General features: G+C 42.8%; 1 pseudogene; it reads left to right on the forward strand.

Annotated features, from left to right (window-relative positions):
- The window catches only part of LOC132886221 (zinc finger protein 208-like), an 86,009-nt pseudogene that overhangs the window by 27,696 nt on the left and 39,043 nt on the right, over window positions 1–19,270 (forward strand).

The raw sequence follows: 19,270 nt of genomic DNA on the forward strand, positions 1-19,270 counted from the left end.
TCCGGTTCAAAGCCCTGGATTTAAGTATTTTATTATTAATTTATCAACACTTCTGAGGTAAATGTTGATGATCTGCATGGTCTGATGTCATTTGCCCCAATCAGTATGTTAGTGGTTTTGATGCTAAGTATAATTACAGTGTAATTTAAATATTTTCTTCTTAATTTATCAATACTTCTGAGGTAAATGTTGACGTTCTGGATGATTCTGTGTCATTTCCACTGTTACTTTATTAGCAGGTTGATGCTAATTGTAATTACAGTGTAACTTAAGTATTTGCTTATGAATTAATTGACACATCTGAGGTAAACGTTGACGTTCTGGATGATAACTGTGTCATTTCCCCCATCACTATGTTTGCAGTTTGATGCTAGCTAGAATTACAGTGTAATTTAAGTATTTTCCTATGAATTAATCAACGCATCTGAGGTAAATGTTGACATTCCGGATGATTCTGTATCATTTGCCCTATCACTATGTTCACGCTTTAATGCTAATTGTAATTACTATTTTCAATTCATCAACACTTCTGAGGTAAATGTTGACGTTCCAGATGATTTTGTGTCATTTCTATTGTCACCGTGTTAGCAGGTTGATGCTAAGTGCAATTACAGTGTAATTTAAGTATGTGCAATTTAAATATATGGTGCATTTATTTATAGGTATAGTAAAAAAGACCATTCAAAAGGGTTGTGTTTTGTTTCATACTGGCACTTGTTACCATTTTAACCCAACACATATCAGGATGTTGGGAATTTGACACAGGGACTTCTCTGTCCATGAGGTTGGATTTAGTCATGTCCAATTTCTGCCTACCATTTTGGTCTCCTCCCCCCCCATCATGTGGCAGCTACCAACTATTGTTCTTTTTTTACACAACACTCAAACCTGTAATAATGAGGGGCTTTTACTGCTAACTTTACGAATTGCAAGCACTCTGAGGAATATACACGTGGACAAATATCAAAAATTATCCAGTTTGATGAGTCTACACAATGAAGTATTTCGGCTGCTTGCAGAGACCACTGTTTTCTTCTCTGGAGCTTTTTTTCATAGCTTTTAGTATTTCAGAATCGGAGTACACTGCCAATACAAGGTGCATCAATATGTATAATTGACATGTAGAGATCTAATCATACTGCATATATTGTTTGAAGTAGTGTGCTATCAAGAAGTTATTGTGATCCAGATATGATGAAATGTCTGATAAATATAGCATACAACCCTGATTCCAAAAAAAGTTGGGACGCTATGTAAAACATAAAAACAGAATGCAATGATTTGCAAAACTTTTTCAACCTTTATTCAATTTAATTTGACCGGTCAGTCAAAGCACTATTTTATGGTGAACTGGCAGAAGGTTCTAGAAGGATCGATCGTCCATTGCTTAGATACAAACACACTATCAAGGATATTCTGAAACATGGCGATGCACTACACACATAGTACACTGTAACTAGGAGGCTGGAATGGCGGAAGTGCACTTATGACATATGCAAAAAGCTAGACAGTGACGGAAAGGAAGACGACAAAAGGAGAAAAGCCAAGCACCATGAGAAGAGAGCTTTGAAATGAAAGGACACAAAGTGAATCAATAATCTGTCCATCACTGACTGACTTTCATCAGGAACTTTCACATCCATATTTATAGTCATTTATGCGTGACTATTCACTACGTCTCTTCTAATCCCTCTTGTAATATGTATTTACCTGTATGGGGTCTTAGGCATATATATATACTCATTCTGAGTTTGATGCCTGTAGCATGTCCCAAAAAAGTTGGGACAGGGGTAACAAAAGACTGGGAATGTTGTGGAATGTTCAAAAAACACTGGTTTGGAACATTCTACAGGTAAACATGTTCGCTGATAATTGGATAGTCAAGTCAAGTCAACTTTATTGTCAAATAATGCTATACATGCTTGACATACAGCACAGATGAAATTTCAGTCCTCTCTGACCCACAGTGCAAACAGGCAATGCAATAAATAAAAATAGAATAATTGAAAAAACAAACGATATAAACAGTATAAACACTCTAGATAAGAACTAGACATAGACTAAAACACACACACACGTAAATTGGTGCAAATAGTCAAGGGCACTTGAGGTATAGCAGGTAAACATGAAATAAGCAGTATAAACAATTACCTAATGACTGTTAAGGTGAGGTAGTGCGGAATAGTGCAAATGAGCGAGGTAAAGTGAAATGTGCAGTCCCTGAGTTCAGTGTGCGAATGAACGTTGAGAGTGTGTGTGTGTGTTTGGGGGGGAAACTGTGAGGGTGACATGTCAGATGCTGAAAGGGGGGCAGGGGGCAGAGGGGGAGTTGAGCCTCCTGACCGCCTGGTGAAAGAAACTGTCCTTGAGCCTGCTGGTTTTGGCCCGGAGACTCCGCAGTCTCCTCCCCGACGGCAGCAGACTGAAGAGGCTATGAGATGGGTGGGTGGGGTCACCTGCAATCCTGATGGCTTTGCAGGTGAGGCGGGAGTTATAGATATCCGTTAGAGAAGGAAGAGAGACACCAATGATCCTCTCAGCTGCTCTCACGATGCGCTGCAGAGACTTGCAGCAGGACACGGTGCAGGCGCCGTACCACACGGTGATGCAGCTGTTCAGGATGTTCTCAATGGTGCCTCTGTAGAATGTGTGCATGATGGGGGCCGGGACTCTTGCTCTCCTCAGTTTGCGGAGGAAGTACAGATGCTGTTGGGCTTTTTTGGCCAGTGATGCGGTGTTGTTGCTCCAGGACAGGTCTTCAGAGATGTGCACACCCAGAAACTTGGTGCTGCTCACCCTCTGCACTGCAGCACCGTCGATAAATAGTGGAGCATGCTGGGTGTGCGCTCTCCTGAAGTCCACAACAATCTCCTTCGTCTTCTCCACGTTCAGGCAGATAGGCTCAGTTGTTCACAAGCAAGGATTGGGCGAGGTTACCACATTGTGAAAAACTGCATACGCAAATAGTCCAACAGTTTAAGAACAACATCTCTCAATATACAATTGCAAGGAATTTAGGGCTTTCCCTATGGACAATCCATAATATCTTCAAAAGGTTCAGAGAAATCTCTGCACAAAAGGGGCAAGGCTGAAAACCAACACTGAACACCCATGACCTTCGATCCATCAGGCAGCACTTCATTAAAAGCATAACTATAGAAAGGATATTACTACATGGGCTCAGGAACACTTCACAAAACCACTGTCAGTCTCTACCATACAAAGCGAAAGCTCAACAGCATCCAGAAACACTGCCAAGTTCTCTGGGCCCGAGCTCATCTGAGATGGACTGACACAAAGTAGGAAAGTGTGCTGTGGTCTGATAAGTCCATATTTTGAATTGTTTTTGGAAATCATGGGCATCGTGTCCTCTGGGCTAAAGAGGAAAAGGACCATCCAGATTGTTACTAGAGTAAAGTTCAAAAGCCAGCATCTGTGATGGTGTGGGGGTGTGTTAGTGCCCATGGCATGGGGTAACTTGCACAACTGTGAAGGCTTCGTTAATGCAGAAAGGTACATACAGGTTTTGGAGCAACATATGCTGCCATCCATGTCTTGCTGTTTAGTCCAAGCCACATTCTGCACGTGTTACAACAGCATGGCTTTGTAGTAAAAAAGTGCAGGTGCTTAAGTGGCCTGCCTGCCTCCCATTGAAAATGTGTATTGTATTCAATTAAATATAGGTCAAAAAGGATTTGCAAATCATTGCATTCTGTTATTTACGTCCCAATTTTTTTTTGGAATCAGGATTGTACATAAATTAAAGGTGATAAATTACTTGAGTAAGTATCTGTCCAAAACCCATGAAACATAATTGGTTTTGGGTAATAAGGTTGATAGTGCAGGGGAACAAACGGTTGTGGTGACATGCTGTCTTGTTTCATATGGTTCGGTTGGGCCTGCCTGATGGTAGCTTCTGAAACAGGTGGTTGCCCAGATGCATAGGGTCAGTAAAAAAATTCTGGCCCATGTCCAGCTATGAATAGTGCAGTGATGGGACCAAGTGGGCACCCCATGATCATCTCAGCGGTACGGATGGTAGGTAATGGTTTCTTGGACTGATTAGAGAATTATGGACTAAGGAAGCCACCTCAGCCCTGCAGAACTGTTCTGAAGATACAGACTGGGGAGTTTTTGCTGAGGAGGCAGACCTGGAGAGATAAACAACAGCTGTCCTCTCGTACATTAACTTCTGTGCTGAGAATTTGATTGAGACAAAAACTGTTAGAGTGTTCCCCAATTATAAACCATGGCTCAACAGTAAGGTGCGGGCCCTGCTCAAAACATGTGACTCTGTGTTTAAATCTGGGGATCTGCAGGCCTACAAAACAGCATGGAGAAACCTGAAGAGGGGTACCAGAGAGGCCAAGCACAGGTACAAGCAGTGCATAGAGGAACACTTTAACAGCAATAACTCCAAAGGTATGTGGCAGGGGATAAAAACTCTGACTGACTACAAGGATGGCAACATATTCACAAACCCCACGGACCACACTCTGCCGGACACACTGAACTGCTTCTTTTCTCGCTTTGATCGATGAAACAGGGAGGCCAACATCCACCCAGCACTAACAGGGAAGGATGACCCCATACAGCTGCATCAACACCAGGTCAGATCCACCCTGTGGAGAGTCAACTCGAAGAAAGCAGCCGGTCCAAATGGAGTCACTGGCAGGATCCTCAGAGACTGTGCAGGCCAGCTAGCAGCGGTATTTACAACCATCTTCAACCTATCACTACAACAGTCCACAGTCCCCACTTGCTTGAAATCAGCTACCATCATCCCAATACCGAAGAAAAGTACAGTGAACTGCCACAATGACTATCGCCCAGTTGCCCTAACCCCCATCATCACTAAATGTTTCGAGAGGCTCATCCTCTCTCACATTAAAATGGCCATCCCTGTTGACCTTGACCAACATCAGTATGCTTATAGAGTGAACAGGTCGACAGAGGATGCAATAATCACAGCTCTCGCACACTTGGATCAGAAAACCACCTACGTGAGATTGATGTTTGTGGATTTTAGCTCCGCCTTTAATACAGTTATTCCCCACAAGCTAGTTCAAAAACTGAGTGACCTGGGCTTAGGCAGTTCACTGTGCACTTGGATATTGGATTTCCTAAGTAACAGACCACAGAATGTCAGGATTGGACTTTACACATCGTCCACTCTCGTCTTGAACACAGGCACACCACAGGGGTGTGTCCTCAGCCCCCTCCTCTACTCCCTCTTAACCCATGACTGTTCCCCCATCCACACCAGTAACACCATTGTCAAATTTGCTGATGATACCACGATAGTGGGAATGATAACTAACAACAACGACACAGCCTACAGCAGTGGTCACCAACCTTTTTATGCCCGAGATCCCTAACCTCTGCCTAGATGGCAAGCAAGATCTACCCCTTGAAGCGTTGACAGAAAAAGAAATCCAGACTAGACTGTTTCAAGTTGAGGCTTTTTATTTGGCCTAATTTTAACTGAATAAGATTTAAGACCTGAAAACTGAATAAGATTTACAATGGAAATTAACTATACACAAAAAATATATAGGCCTATATCTGTAGTGAGCAGAATGAATGAACCACCAATGACTCAGATTGTTATTAATATCAACTAATAATACTGTAATGAGAAAGCTGAACTGTTAACATCAGTTGCACTGTTTTGTTTGTATTGTAACACTAAATTAATTAATTTCACAGCAACATAAAATGGAAATTGTCAACTGAAATTACAACACAGTGATGATATCACAAATTGTAACTTAAGTGACAAAATGACAACTTCAATTCAACATGAACTGATTTTCTTTAACCATACAAACACAATAAAGACAAATATGAACTTGCAGTGATGCTACTACCAATGACTGCTGTCATGCTACAGAGGTTACAGTTCATCACGCAACTCAAGTCAATGTGATGGCTGTGACTGAACATGGTCAGTGAGTGCCTTATAGTTAGGTTCATATCACGTATCATATTACGGCAGGAACAAGCAGCAGTAACATCCATGACCTTATGCTTAAAGCTCGACAAAGGAAAAACTTGACAGCAAGCTAATTAACATGTTACCGGCTACAGTCGGTACTCGGCACGTTAAAAGTGGGTCAGCGTTGTAACGACATAACGTTACTGTACAAGCAATGCTTATTTAACGGTAACAAACTTAAGCCCTATATGTTGAAATTCCTCTCTTATTCGTTCGTTAATTTATCACACAGTCTTACCTCACCCTGTGATGACCTGGCGACTTGTGCAGGGTGTACCCCGCCTTTCGCCCGTAGTCAGCTGGGATAGGCTCCAGCTCGCCTGCGACCCTGTAGAAGGATAAAGCGGCTAGAGATAATGAGATGAGATGAGTCTTACCTCAGTCAACTTCTTCCCTCCTTCTGTGGAAATTCAACGTCTCAGACGCGGACACGAGTGGGCGGGGGATGCGTTTGATTAAGTCTCCTGATTGGCTGGTGATAGATTGGTGGGTGGGGGATGCGTTTAATTAAGTCTCCTGATTGGCTGGTGATAGATTGGTGGGCGGGGATGCGTTTGATTAAGTCTCCTGATTGGCTGGTGATAGATTGGTGTCATTATAGCGCGTCGGAGCGGTTCATGCCTAGCCTGGGCCCGCCCATCCTAAGCGTGACGCAACCCGAGGGCCTGTTCCGGAGAGCTTTGAAGTCGCGTTAGCCAGGCTAGTTCATGCCAGGCTCGAGTCCGATCCACCACTCCGCGGAAACACTTCAAGAGCTACAGTAACACTGACAGCCAGGTTATATCCTCACGGTTTTATAGGCAATATCATGCTTCCTTTTGTAAAGGGGCGGCAGAAATTAAACGGGGGCGGGAATCACAGAAAGGGGGGCGGCCCGCACCTCTAAAACCCCTCGTGGAGAACCCTGAACTGTATTGCGAGGCTATCACCATGATGACGACGCTCAGAGACGTAAGACGTAAGCAGCAGGAGTTAAAAAAAAAAAAGAACCCTGCGACACAGAGGGGGAAAGCTGTAGTGAGCCTATCGGAAGACATGTAATATGAACGCCAATCAGATATACTGCAGTGTATTTCTGTATAATCTTCCAATTTCTTTCCTCATCCCCCAAGATTGACTGGGAAAGCCTCCGAGATCGACCAGTCGATCGCGATCGACGGGTTGGTGACCTCTGGCCTACAGGGAGGAGGTTCAGCACTTGACAAAATGGTGGTCAGACAATCTTACCTGGACCACTAACATCTCCCACCAGGTGGGGAAAGCCCAACAGAGGCTTTACTTCCTTAGGAAGTTAAAGCAAACTCACCTCCCTCGCCACCTGCTGATCAACTTTTATCGATTTGCAATAGAGAGTCTCCTGACCTACTGTTGTATGGTGTGGTTTTCCAGCTGCACCACAGAGGAAAGGAAGGACCTGCAGCAGGTGGTGAGGGTAGCAGAGCGCATAATTGATACACCACTACCTCCCCTCAAAGACATTTTACACTGACCGACTATAAAAAAAGGCCAGCTGTATTTTAAAGGACCATACCCACCCTGGACATCATCTATTCTCCCTACTGCCCTCTGGAAGGAGATACAGACTCATCAGAGCTGTATCAAACAGACTAAAAAACAGTTTCTACCCTCAAGCTGTCGGATGCGCAACCCCACCTCCCCTACTCCAACTCCACCAATGAGGGTCAACAAACACCCTCCCCCAAGGAAAATGCCTATTTATTGCTTTTATGTCTATTTATTGTGTTTCTTTTTGTGTTATTTGTTCTAATATGTCTATTTTGCATTTTGCACTGCCAGTACCGAAAGCTGCTAAACTGGGTTTCGTTGTTTCTAAAACAATGACAGTAAAGTTCTAAAGTTCTAAAAATTAGAGAACCACACAATGATGGAGGATGTAAGAATGCTTTCAGTGGTGGCTTTGAAAAACTGAACCATTATTTGGTTGAGATACACTGAATTTTCTTACTTGAGAAAGTAAGTGTTGTGCTTTCTTGACTAGGCATGTGATGTTCCCATTTGAGGGTGTTCGTAAGGGTGGATGAGGGACTTTACCTCTGCTGTCTGGGAATATTGTTGAGAGACTACTACTACTACTAATAATAATAATAATCAAATCTTTATATGGCACCTTTCATTCAAAAACAGTTCTAAGTACTTTACAAAATTACAATTATATAAAACATTAAATAAGTGGCAAAGGTGGGGCGTCGTGGCTCAGGTGGTTAAGGCGCCATACCATGAATGCGGGCGACCTGGGTTCGATTCCGGCCCGAGGTCATTTCCCGATCCCTTCCTGTCTCTCTCTCTCTCCCGCTCATTTCCTGTCTCTACACTGTCCTATCCAATAAAGGTGCAAAAAGCCCAAAAAAAATCTTTAAATAAATAAGTGGCAAAGGATATAGCATTTAATAAAATAAAAGCTTAAGTAGAACATTAAAAGATATATAATTAATAAATATCTAATCAAAAACTAAATGAAAACTAGAACTATGAAAATAGAGAAGGGTAGAATGAGGAGTGAGTCTTTACAGACTGGAATTTAAAATTAAAGCCGCAAGCGGCCTCGACGGGCCCTCGCGCCAGCGGCCAAGGGGGGCGGGGGCATGCGTCCCCGCGAAAAACCTTCCACAGCGTCTTCGGCAAGAGACATTACACCCACAATGGCGACAAAGCACAGAATTGGACACATGGCAACAATAGGGTCTCGCACTGAACGGTGCTCGGGGCCTAATAATAATAATAATAATCCTTCAAAAACAATAGGGTCCCGCACTGTACGGTGCTCGGGCCCTAATAATAATAATAATAACTAGAAACTATATGCCAAGCAGGCACCTTAATGCGAGAGGCAAAAATCACAACACGTTAGGGGGCGCTATAGAGGCCCTGAGGCCCGCCTGGATCTGGGCTTCTGGTTCTCAGTAGCGGTGGCAGTCTAAGAAAAAGGAGCCAAATTTCGTGCGTTGTCGACCATGGCAAGCGCCTCAATAAGGGTCTTGTAAAGAGTTTGCTTGCCAAGTTTGACAAATCAGAAGCTGCAATATCATTTTTGCCATAACCAGCACCCCCAGGGGCGAAAGTGCACAAAATTTGGCGTATATGTCAGGTGAGCTATGAAGAGTTTGCGTATGAAGTTTGATGACAATTGAGTAAATAGAAGATGAGATATAGATTTTTGAAGAATAAATTTTATGGTTTTTCCAATGTCAGTAGGTGGCGCTATGCTGTACATGAGCGATTATGAGTTGGAAAAATAAGTGTCTACAACAGCAACGTACAATCACAAGGTAGTGGTGTGAAGGAAAAGCATTATGGAATTATTTACCAAAAACCCGTTTTGGAGCAATTGCGTCGGCCAAAAACAGTGCCCCCCATGGACGAAAATTCCCAAAATGTGGTATACATGACATGGGAGGTAGTAAGAGGGTGGCCGTGAAGTTTGACCAAATTTGAGGAAAGATTGGATTTTTTGCCCAAAAATAGCGCCCCCAGTGGCGAAACATCACAGAAATTGGGTAACATGTCAGAAGCCCAATGAGTGATTTGCGTGTGAAGTATGAGCAGTTTTGAGCAATTAGAAGATTTGTTATGAATTTTTAAGCATGTAAAATTCTGCATTGAAAATTGATTGACGTATAACTTCTGAACGGTTTACCCTACGTGAAACGTATTTAGCAACTTTTGTCAGCCATGTCTGTAGATGATGTATATCAATTTTGGTGACGTTCCCATGAACGGTCTAGGAGGAGTTGCGCCGTCTTCGTGGCCATGCATTTCGCACAAAAGTGAAATTACCTCACTTCCTGTTGGGCGTGGCTAATGCATTGGCATTACATTTTTGTCCGGCTTAGTGAGATACATATGCCTACCAAAGGGCATGCCACTACTACAAACTACATGGCAACCAGGCACCTTAATGCGAGAGGCAAAAATCACAACACGTTAGGGGGCGCTATAGAGGCCCTGAAGCCCGCCTGGATCTGGGCTTCTGGTTCTCAGTAGCGGTGGCAGTCTAAGAAAAAGGGGCAAAATTTCGAGCGTTGTCGACCATGGCAAGCGCCCCAATAAGGGTCTTGTAAAGAGTCTGCTTGCCAAGTTTGACAAATCAGAAGCTGCCATATCATTTTTGCCATAACCAGCACCCCCAGGGGCGAAAGTGCACAAAATTTGGCGTATATGTCAGGTGAGCTATGAAGAGTTTGCGTATGAAGTTTGATGACAATTGAGTAAATGGAAGATGAGACATAGATTTTTGAAGAATAAATTTTTTGGTTTTTCCCATGTCAGTAGGTGGCGCTATGCTGTACATGAGCGATTATGAGATGGAAAAATAAGTGTCTACAACAACAACGTACTATCACAAGGTAGTGGTGTGAAGGAAAAGCATTATGGAATTATTTACCAAAAACCCGTTTTGGAGAAATTGCGTCGGCCAAAACAGCGCCCCCCATGGACGAAAATTCCCAAAATGTGGTATACATGACATGGGAGGTAGTAAGAGGGTGGCCGTGAAGTTTGACCAAATTTGAGGAAAGATTGGATTTTTTGCCCAAAAATAGCGCCCCCAGTGGCGAAATATCACAGAAATTGGGTAACATGTCAGAAGCCCAATGAGTGATTTGCATGTGAAGTATGAGCAGTTTTGAGCAATTAGAAGATTTGTTATGAATTTTTTAGCATGTAAAATTTTGCATTGAAAATTGATTGACGTATAACTTCTGAACGGTTTATCCTATGTGAAACGTATTTAGTAACTTTTGTCAGCCATGTCTGTAGATGATGTATATCAATTTTGGTGACATTCCTATGAACGGTCTAGGAGGAGTTGCGCCGTCTTCGTGGCCATGCATTTCGCACAAAAGTGAAATTACCTCACTTCCTGTTGGGCGTGGCTAATGCATTGGCATTACATTTTTGTCCGGCTTAGTGAGATACATATGCGTACCAAATGGCATGCCACTACTACAAACTACATGGCAACCAGGCACCTTAATGCGGGAGGCCAAAATCACAACGACTTAGGGGGCGCTATAGAGGCCCTGAGCCCCGGCCAAGTTTGGGCTTTTGGTTCTGAGTAGCGGTGGCAATTCTCGGAAGTGGTGCCAAATTTCGTGCGTTTTCGCCCATGGCAAGCGCCCCGAAAATGGCCCAACAGCGGAGAAAAATAAAGAAGAAGACGGAAGAATTAAAGCCGCAAGCGGCCTCGACGGGCCCTCGCGCCAGCAGCCAAGGGGGGCGGGGGCATGCGTCCCCGCGAAAAACCTTCCACAGCTTCTTCGGCAAGAGACATTACACCCACAATGGCGACAAAGCACAGAATTGGACACATGGCAACAATAGGGTCTCGCACTGTACGGTGCTCGGGGCCTAATAATAATGGTTCTCAGTAGCGGTGGCAGTCCAAGAAAAAGGGGCAAAATTTCGAGCGTAGTCGACCATGGCAAGCGCCCCAATAAGGGTCTTGTAAAGAGTTTGCTTGCCAAGTTTGACAAATCAGAAGCTGCAATATCATTTCTGCCATAACCAGCACCCCCAGGGGCGAAAGTGCACAAAAATTGGCGTCTATGTCAGGTGAGCTGTGAAGAGTTTGCATATGAAGTTTGATGACAATTGAGTAAATAGAAGATGAGATATAGATTTTAGAAGAATAAATTTTTTTGTTTTTTCCCATGTCAGTAGGTGGCGCTATGCTGTACATGAGCGATTATGAGATGGAAAAATAAGTGTCTACAACAGCAACGTACTATCACAAGGTAGTGGTGTGAAGGAAAAGCATTATGGAATTATTTACCAAAAACCCGTTTTGGAGAAATTGCGTCGGCCAAAAACAGCGCCCCCCATGGACGAAAATTCCCAAAATGTGGTATACATGACAGGGGAGGTAGTAAGAGGGTGGCCGTGAAGTTTGATTAAATTTGAGGAAAGACTGGAATTTTTGCCCAAAAATAGCGCCCCCAGTGGCGAAATATCACAGAAATTGGGTAACATGTCAGAAGCCCAAGGAGTGATTTGCGTGTGAAGTATGAGCAGTTCTGAGCAATTAGAAGATTTGTTATGAATTTTTAAGCATGTAAAATTTTGAAGTGAAAATTGATTGACGTATAACTTCTGAACGCTTTATCCTACGTGAAACGTATTTAGTAACTTTTGTCAGCCATGTCCGTAGATGATGTGCATCAATTTTGGTGACATTGCTATGAACGGTCTAGGAGGAGTTGCGCCGTCTTCGTGGCCATGCATTTCGCACAAAAGTGAAATTACCTCACTTCCTGCTGGGCGCGGCTAATGCATTGGCATTACATTTTTGTCCGGCTTAGTGAGATACATATGCATACCAAATGGCATGGCACTACTACAAACTACATGGCAACCAGGCACCTTAATGCGGGAGGCCAAAATCACAATGACTTAGGGGGCGCTATAGAGGCCCTGAGCCCCGGCCAAGTTTGGGCTTTTGGTTCTGAGTAGCGGTGGCAATTCTCGGAACTGGTGCCAAATTTCGTGCGTTTTCGCCCATGGCAAGCACCCCGAAAATGGCCCAACAGCGGAGAAAAATAAAGAAGAAGAAGAAGAAGACGGAAGAATAATAATAGTGAACTCTTACAAGAACAATAGGGCCTTCGCCCATAGGGCTCGGGCCCTAATAATAATAGTGAACTCTTACAAGAACAATAGGGCCTTCGCCCATTCGGGCTCGGGCCCTAATAATAGTGAACTCTTACAAGAACAATAGGGCCTTTGCCCATTCGGGCTCGGGCCCTAATAAAACGAGTCTCAGGAGACTCTTGCACAGAAATTAACACGCTTGCTTCCTTAAATGGGCTGCATCCTGAAATGAGTGCATACTTGGCCTCCCTTCAAGGTGTTGGTGATTAGGAATACCAGGTTGTGATCAGATCCCAGGGGAATGACTTCCACTGTGGAAAAACATTTCCCAAAATAATGATGTGGCTTAAATTGAAAATTGCCTAGTGCAGTAGCAATGTAGATTTGCGTTTTCTTTCCCCAGTTATTTACTGAGGCTGGTGACTGTCAGGGATTGGTAGTAGATGGATGCAAGTGCAAAAGTGTTTATTAAGAACAGTGTGAAAATCAGGCAAACAATCCAAACTGACAGACAAGCTCATAAATGTGAGACTCGCAAACGGTCGCACGAGCCACAAACGGACTAAATCAGGCAGAGACAAAAGTGGAAACAAGGAACAGGAACAAGGATCAGGAAATCTACACGGGCACTAAGGCTCGGTAATGTGCACTAACGTAACGTAATACTTCGCACTGAGCATGCATTTAAACAGTCTTTATATAGGTGCATAGACTGCATCTTAATCATGAGCAGGTGTGCGTCAGAGAGTCCGCTCAGCGCATGGGCAGTCCGGAGCGCCCCCGAGAGTCCAACTGCTGCATGCGCCAAAGTGCACAGGTCTGACAGTGACGAAGATCTCAGAAAAAAAAAAGCTGAGTTCAGTTAATAGTTTTCAAGCAGCTGAGTCAAGTGGCTGTGACTGGTTTGGGGTACAATATACTGTAAATTACAACCAGGATTGCTGAGTAAAAGGAGTAATTCATGGGATTATTTTTAATCAGTTGTGCTCCCACAGACACTCTTGACCAATCCCACCTGCACCTTCCAAAAGTTTAACCTGCCCCATCAACTCCTGCAGTTATTTTTTTTTTTACTGAACTTCGTTCTCGTTCCGAAAATAAAAACAAGTCAGTAGTTTAAATTGCTGTTACCTTGACCAGTATAACCACCCAGTTCCACCTGCGTAAAAATAAAACCCGCTCACTTTCACACAGTTCTTTATGATATGTTGCTTTGTATTTTTTTATATTATTGACTTCCATTTTTTTCTTCCTAGAGGCACACAAGAACATGATGCCCACAAGAGACTCCACTGGTATTTTTTGTACTATGACCAGTCAAGTAAGAATGCACGCAGACCTTCACCACTGCTCAAACTGTGGAAAGAGTTTTACCCACCAGAGTAGTTTACAAACACACCAGCGCATTCACACAGGAGAAAAGCCATATCACTGCTCGCAGTGTGGAAAGAACTTTGCTCGACTTAGTAATTTCCAACAACACCACCGAATTCACACAGGAGAGAAACCATTTATCTGCTTGCAGTGTGGGAAAAGATTTACTCATCAGTGTACTCTCAAAACACACCAACGCATACATACAGGAGAGAAGCCGTATCACTGCTCACGCTGTGGAAAGAGTTTTGCTGACTTGAGTAATTTCCAACAACATCAAAGAATCCACGCAGGAGAAAAGTCGTATCACTGTTCACAGTGTGGAAAGAGTTTTAATCGAGACAGTGCTCTCCAACAACACCAGCGCATTCACACAGGAGAAAAACCATATCACTGTTCACAGTGTGGGAAGAATTTTAATCACAACAGGTCTCTCCAGCGACACCAGCATATTCATTCAGGAGAGAAGCCGTATTACTGCTCACAGTGTGGGAAGAGTTTCAATCGAGAGAGTAATTTCCAAACACATCAGCGCATTCACACCGGAGAGAAACCTTATACCTGCTCAGAGTGTGGAAAGCGTTTTATTCAACGGAGTGGTCTCAAAGCGCACCAGCGCATTCACACAGGAGAAAGGCCGTATCACTGCTCACGGTGTGGAAAAAGCTTTAATCGGCAGGATACGCTCCAGTATCACCAGCGTATTCACACTGGAGAAAGGCCATATCACTGCTCAGAGTGTGGAAAATGTTTTACTCACCCAAGTAATCTTCAAAAACACCAGGCCATTCACATGAGAGAGAAGCTGTATTCGAGCTGATGCTGTGGGAAGATTGCTTATATTTTGAACAGATTTATTTAAGTAGTTTTAAGACACTCGAGTGTACTAATGTCAAACCAACAGTTTTGGTGATGAAAATGTCTCATCTCATTATCTCTAGCCGCTTTATCCTGTTCTACAGGGTCGCAGGCAAGCTGGACCCCATCCCAGCTGACTACGGGTGAAAGGCGGGGTACACCCTGGACAAGTCGCCAGGTCATCACAGGGCTGACACATAGACACAGACAACCATTCACACTCATTCACACCTACGGTCAATTTAGAGTCACCAGTTAACCTAACCTGCATGTCTTTGGACTGTGGGGGAAACCGGAGCACCCGGAGGAAACCCACGCGGACACGGGGAGAACATGCAAACTCCACACAGAAAGGCCCTCGCCGGCCACGGGGCTCAAACCCGGACCTTCTTGTTGTGAGGCGACAGCGCTAACCACTACACCACCATGCCGCCTTGTGATGAAAATGTGATATATTATATTCCTGTCAGTTACACAATAATTCTATAAATTAAGCTTGTCCAATAGTGATTTTCTCCTCATTTCTTTCCATTGTAAAGTATCTGCAATAGTCTTCTAGGGTTCTTCCCCCACCCCCACCATACTAACTTCCTCAACAGGGTTTTTACAACCCCGATTCCAAAAAAGTTGGGACAAAGTACAAATTGTAAATAAAAACGGAATGCAATAATTTACAAATCTCAAAAACTGATATTGTATTCACAATAGAACATAGACAACATATCAAATGTCGAAAGTGAGACATTTTGAAATTTCATGCCAAATATTGGCTCATTTGAAATTTCATGGCAGCAACACATCTCAAAAAAGTTGGGACAGGGGCAATAAGAGGCTGGAAAAGTTAAAGGTACAAAAAAGGAACAGCTGGAGGACCAAATTGCAACTCATTAGGTCAATTGGCAATAGGTCATTAACATGACTGGGTATAAAAAGAGCATCTTGGAGTGGCAGCGGCTCTCAGAAGTAAAGATGGGAAGAGGATCACCAATCCCCCTAATTCTGCGCCGACAAATAGTGGAGCAATATCAGAAAGGAGTTTGACAGTGTAAAATTGCAAAGAGTTTGAACATATCATTATCTACAGTGCATAATATCATCAAAAGATTCATAGAATCTGGAAGAATCTCTGTGCGTAAGGGTCAAGGCCGGAAAACCATACTGGGTGCCCGTGATCTTCGGGCCCTTAGACGGCACTGCATCACATACAGGCATGCTTCTGTATTGGAAATCACAAAATGGGCTCAGGAATATTTCCAGAGAACATTATCTGTGAACACAATTCACCGTGCCATCCGCCGTTGCCAGCTAAAACTCTATAGCTCAAAGAAGAAGCCGTATCTAAACATGATCCAGAAGTGCAGACGTCTTCTCTGGGCCAAGGCTCATTTAAAATGGACTGTGGCAAAGTGGAAAACTGTTCTGTGGTCAGACGAATCAAAATTTGAAGTTCTTTATGGAAATCAGGGACGCCGTGTCATTCGGACTAAAGAGGAGAAGGACGACCCGAGTTGTTATCAGCACTCAGTTCAGAAGCTTGCATCTTTGATGGTATGGGGTTGCATTAGTGCGTGTGGCATGGGCAGCTTACACATCTGGAAAGACACCATCAATGCTGAAAGGTATATCCAGGTTCTAGAGCAACATATGCTCCCATCCAGACGACGTCTCTTTCAGGGAAGACCTTGCATTTTCCAACATGACAATGCCAAACCACATACTGCATCAATTACAGCATCATGGCTGCGTAGAAGAAGGGTCCGGGTACTGAACTGGCCAGCCTGCAGTCCAGATCTTTCACCCATAGAAAACATTTGGCGCATCATAAAACACAAGATACGACAAAAAAGACGTAAGACAGTTGAGCAACTAGAATCCTACATTAGACAAGAATGGGTTAACATTCCTATCCCTAAACTTGAGCAACTTGTCTCCTCAGTCCCCAGATGTTTACAGACTGTTGTAAAGAGAAAAGGGGATGTCTCACAGTGGGAAACATGGCCTTGTCCCAACTTTTTTGAGATGTGGTGTTGTCATGAAATTTAAAATCACCTAATTTTTCTCTTTAAATGATACATTTTCTCAGTTTAAACATTTGATATGTCATCTATGTTCTATTCTGAATAAAATATGGAATTTTGAAACTTCCACATAATTGCATTCCATTTTTATTTACAATTTGTACTTTGTCCCAACTTTTTTGGAATCGGGGTTGTAGAAAGGTGGTATCCTTAGTCCCAGAAATAGGGCACCAGGATGGATCAGGCAGGTCGGGGGAGGGGGTGGTAGTGGGAGGAGGAACACAGGTTGTTGGGTATGCTCATATGCACATAATGGTTAAGAACAGTGTACATTTAATGCTGAGCGCAAGCAGGGACTCCAACAAGACTAACTATGGCAGCATAACAAAAAGGGAGAGCCAGAAGGTAACAGACATGAGGGAGCTCTGGGACATAAAGGAGCAGCCACTACACTGTCAACAAACTTGAGTGAACACCTGAGTGTGTGTGTGGGGGGGGCATCCATACATCCCAGTTTACCAACACACTCTATTCCCGAGGACCCTCCAGATTTACTCCTTTACTGAAGAAAAATTTAAAATATGTTTTCAGCCTAAAGTTAAACACTGACACGGTGTCTGGATCCTGAACACTACTTGGAAGGCTATTCCGTAACTGTTGGGCTTTGTCAGAGAAGGCTCTGACCACTGCTGTAACCTTCATTATTCAAGGTACCAACAAATAGCCTGCACCTTTTGATCCAAGTAGGCGTGGTGGGTCATAAAAGACCAGAAGTTCACTCAGGTACTGTGGTATGAAACTGTTCAGTGCTTTATAGCTCAATAGTAGTATTTTATAATAAATGCGAAATTTGATTGGGAGACAATGCAAAATGTGTAACAGATGGTGAATCTAGTCATATAATTGTCAATAAACATCATCAGACATCATTTAGTTGGAAATTTCCCAGTAAACACCTGCAAATATGCTCACCCAATATAAAAAATTAAAGTCAATGTGGATTAAAATACACTGTCAAAGTGCTTTAGTGCTAGAATGGTCTCAAATAACAGTGTTATTGTTTGAAATTTTTGGGTACGATAAACTAGTCAAAAACATAATGATTTCCCAGTGTCAGTGGTTCATTTACCATTTAAAAAAACCTGCTTGCTGGTGATGAAAATGAAAGGTGAAATCGATGCTTTCCAATCACAGGAAACCCTCGTGCCTGAATCCTTTAGAATTTTCTAGGTTTCTGCATAAACATGACTTAAAACATCATCAGATTTTCACACAGATACTGAAAGTAGATAAAGAGAACCAAATTAAACCAATAAGGCAAAATATTATACATAGTCATTTATTTATTGAGGAAAATGATCCAATATTACATATCAGTGAGTGGCAAAAGTATGTGAACCCTTGTTTTCAGTATCTGGAACCCTTGTGCAGCAATAACCACAAATAACTGTTGATGAGATCCTGTACATCCACTTGGAGGAATTTTATCCCATTCCTCTATACAGAACAGCTTCAGCTCTGGGATGTTGTTGGGTTTCCTCTCATGAACTGCTCACAAAACATTTCTATTGGATTAACCCTTTGGTGACTGACCCCTTGAAAATGGTTCCTCCAGGAATGATGACGTTTCAGTTGTCAAGACAACGGAAAAACTAAAATACAAAAACAGAAAGATACGTCACAATGCTCTTGTGCACAAAACAAAATGCTCTTGTATTTGTATTTGTATTTTAGTTTTTCCATTGTCTTGACAACTGAAATGTCATGGTTCCTGGAGGAACCATTTTCAAGGGGTCAGTCACCAAAGGGATTATTAAGGTCAGGACTTTGACTTGACCATTCCAGAACATGAACTTTATTCTTCTTTAACCATTCTTTGGTAGAACGACTTGTGTGCTTAGGGTCGTTGTCTTACTGCATGACTCACTTTCTCTTGAGATTCAGTTCACAGACAGATGTCCCAGCATTTTCTTTTAGAATTCGCTGGTATAATTCAGAATTCATTTTTCAGTCAGTGATGGCAAGCTGTTCTGGTCCAGATGCAGCAAAACTGGGCCAAACCATGATACTACCACCACCATGTTTCACAGATGGGAAAAGGTTCTTATGCTGGAATGCAGTGTTTTCCTTTCTCCAAGCATAACTCCTCATTTAAACCAAAAAGTTCTATTTTGGTCTCATTCATCCACAATTTTTTTTTTTCCAGCAGCCTTCTGGCTTGTCCACGTGATCTTTAGCAAACTCTCGTTAAGTCCAACACCAATTCCAAAAAGTTGGGATGCTGTATAAAATATAAATAAAATCAGTATGCAATGATTTGCAAATCATGAAAATCCTATATTTCATTGAAAATAGTGCAAAGACAACATATCAAATATTGAAACTGAGAAACTGTATTGTTTTTTGCAAAATATCT

The sequence above is a fragment of the Neoarius graeffei genome, chromosome 1 (genome assembly GCF_027579695.1).
Source record: "Neoarius graeffei isolate fNeoGra1 chromosome 1, fNeoGra1.pri, whole genome shotgun sequence".
Classification (NCBI taxonomy): domain Eukaryota; kingdom Metazoa; phylum Chordata; class Actinopteri; order Siluriformes; family Ariidae; genus Neoarius; species Neoarius graeffei.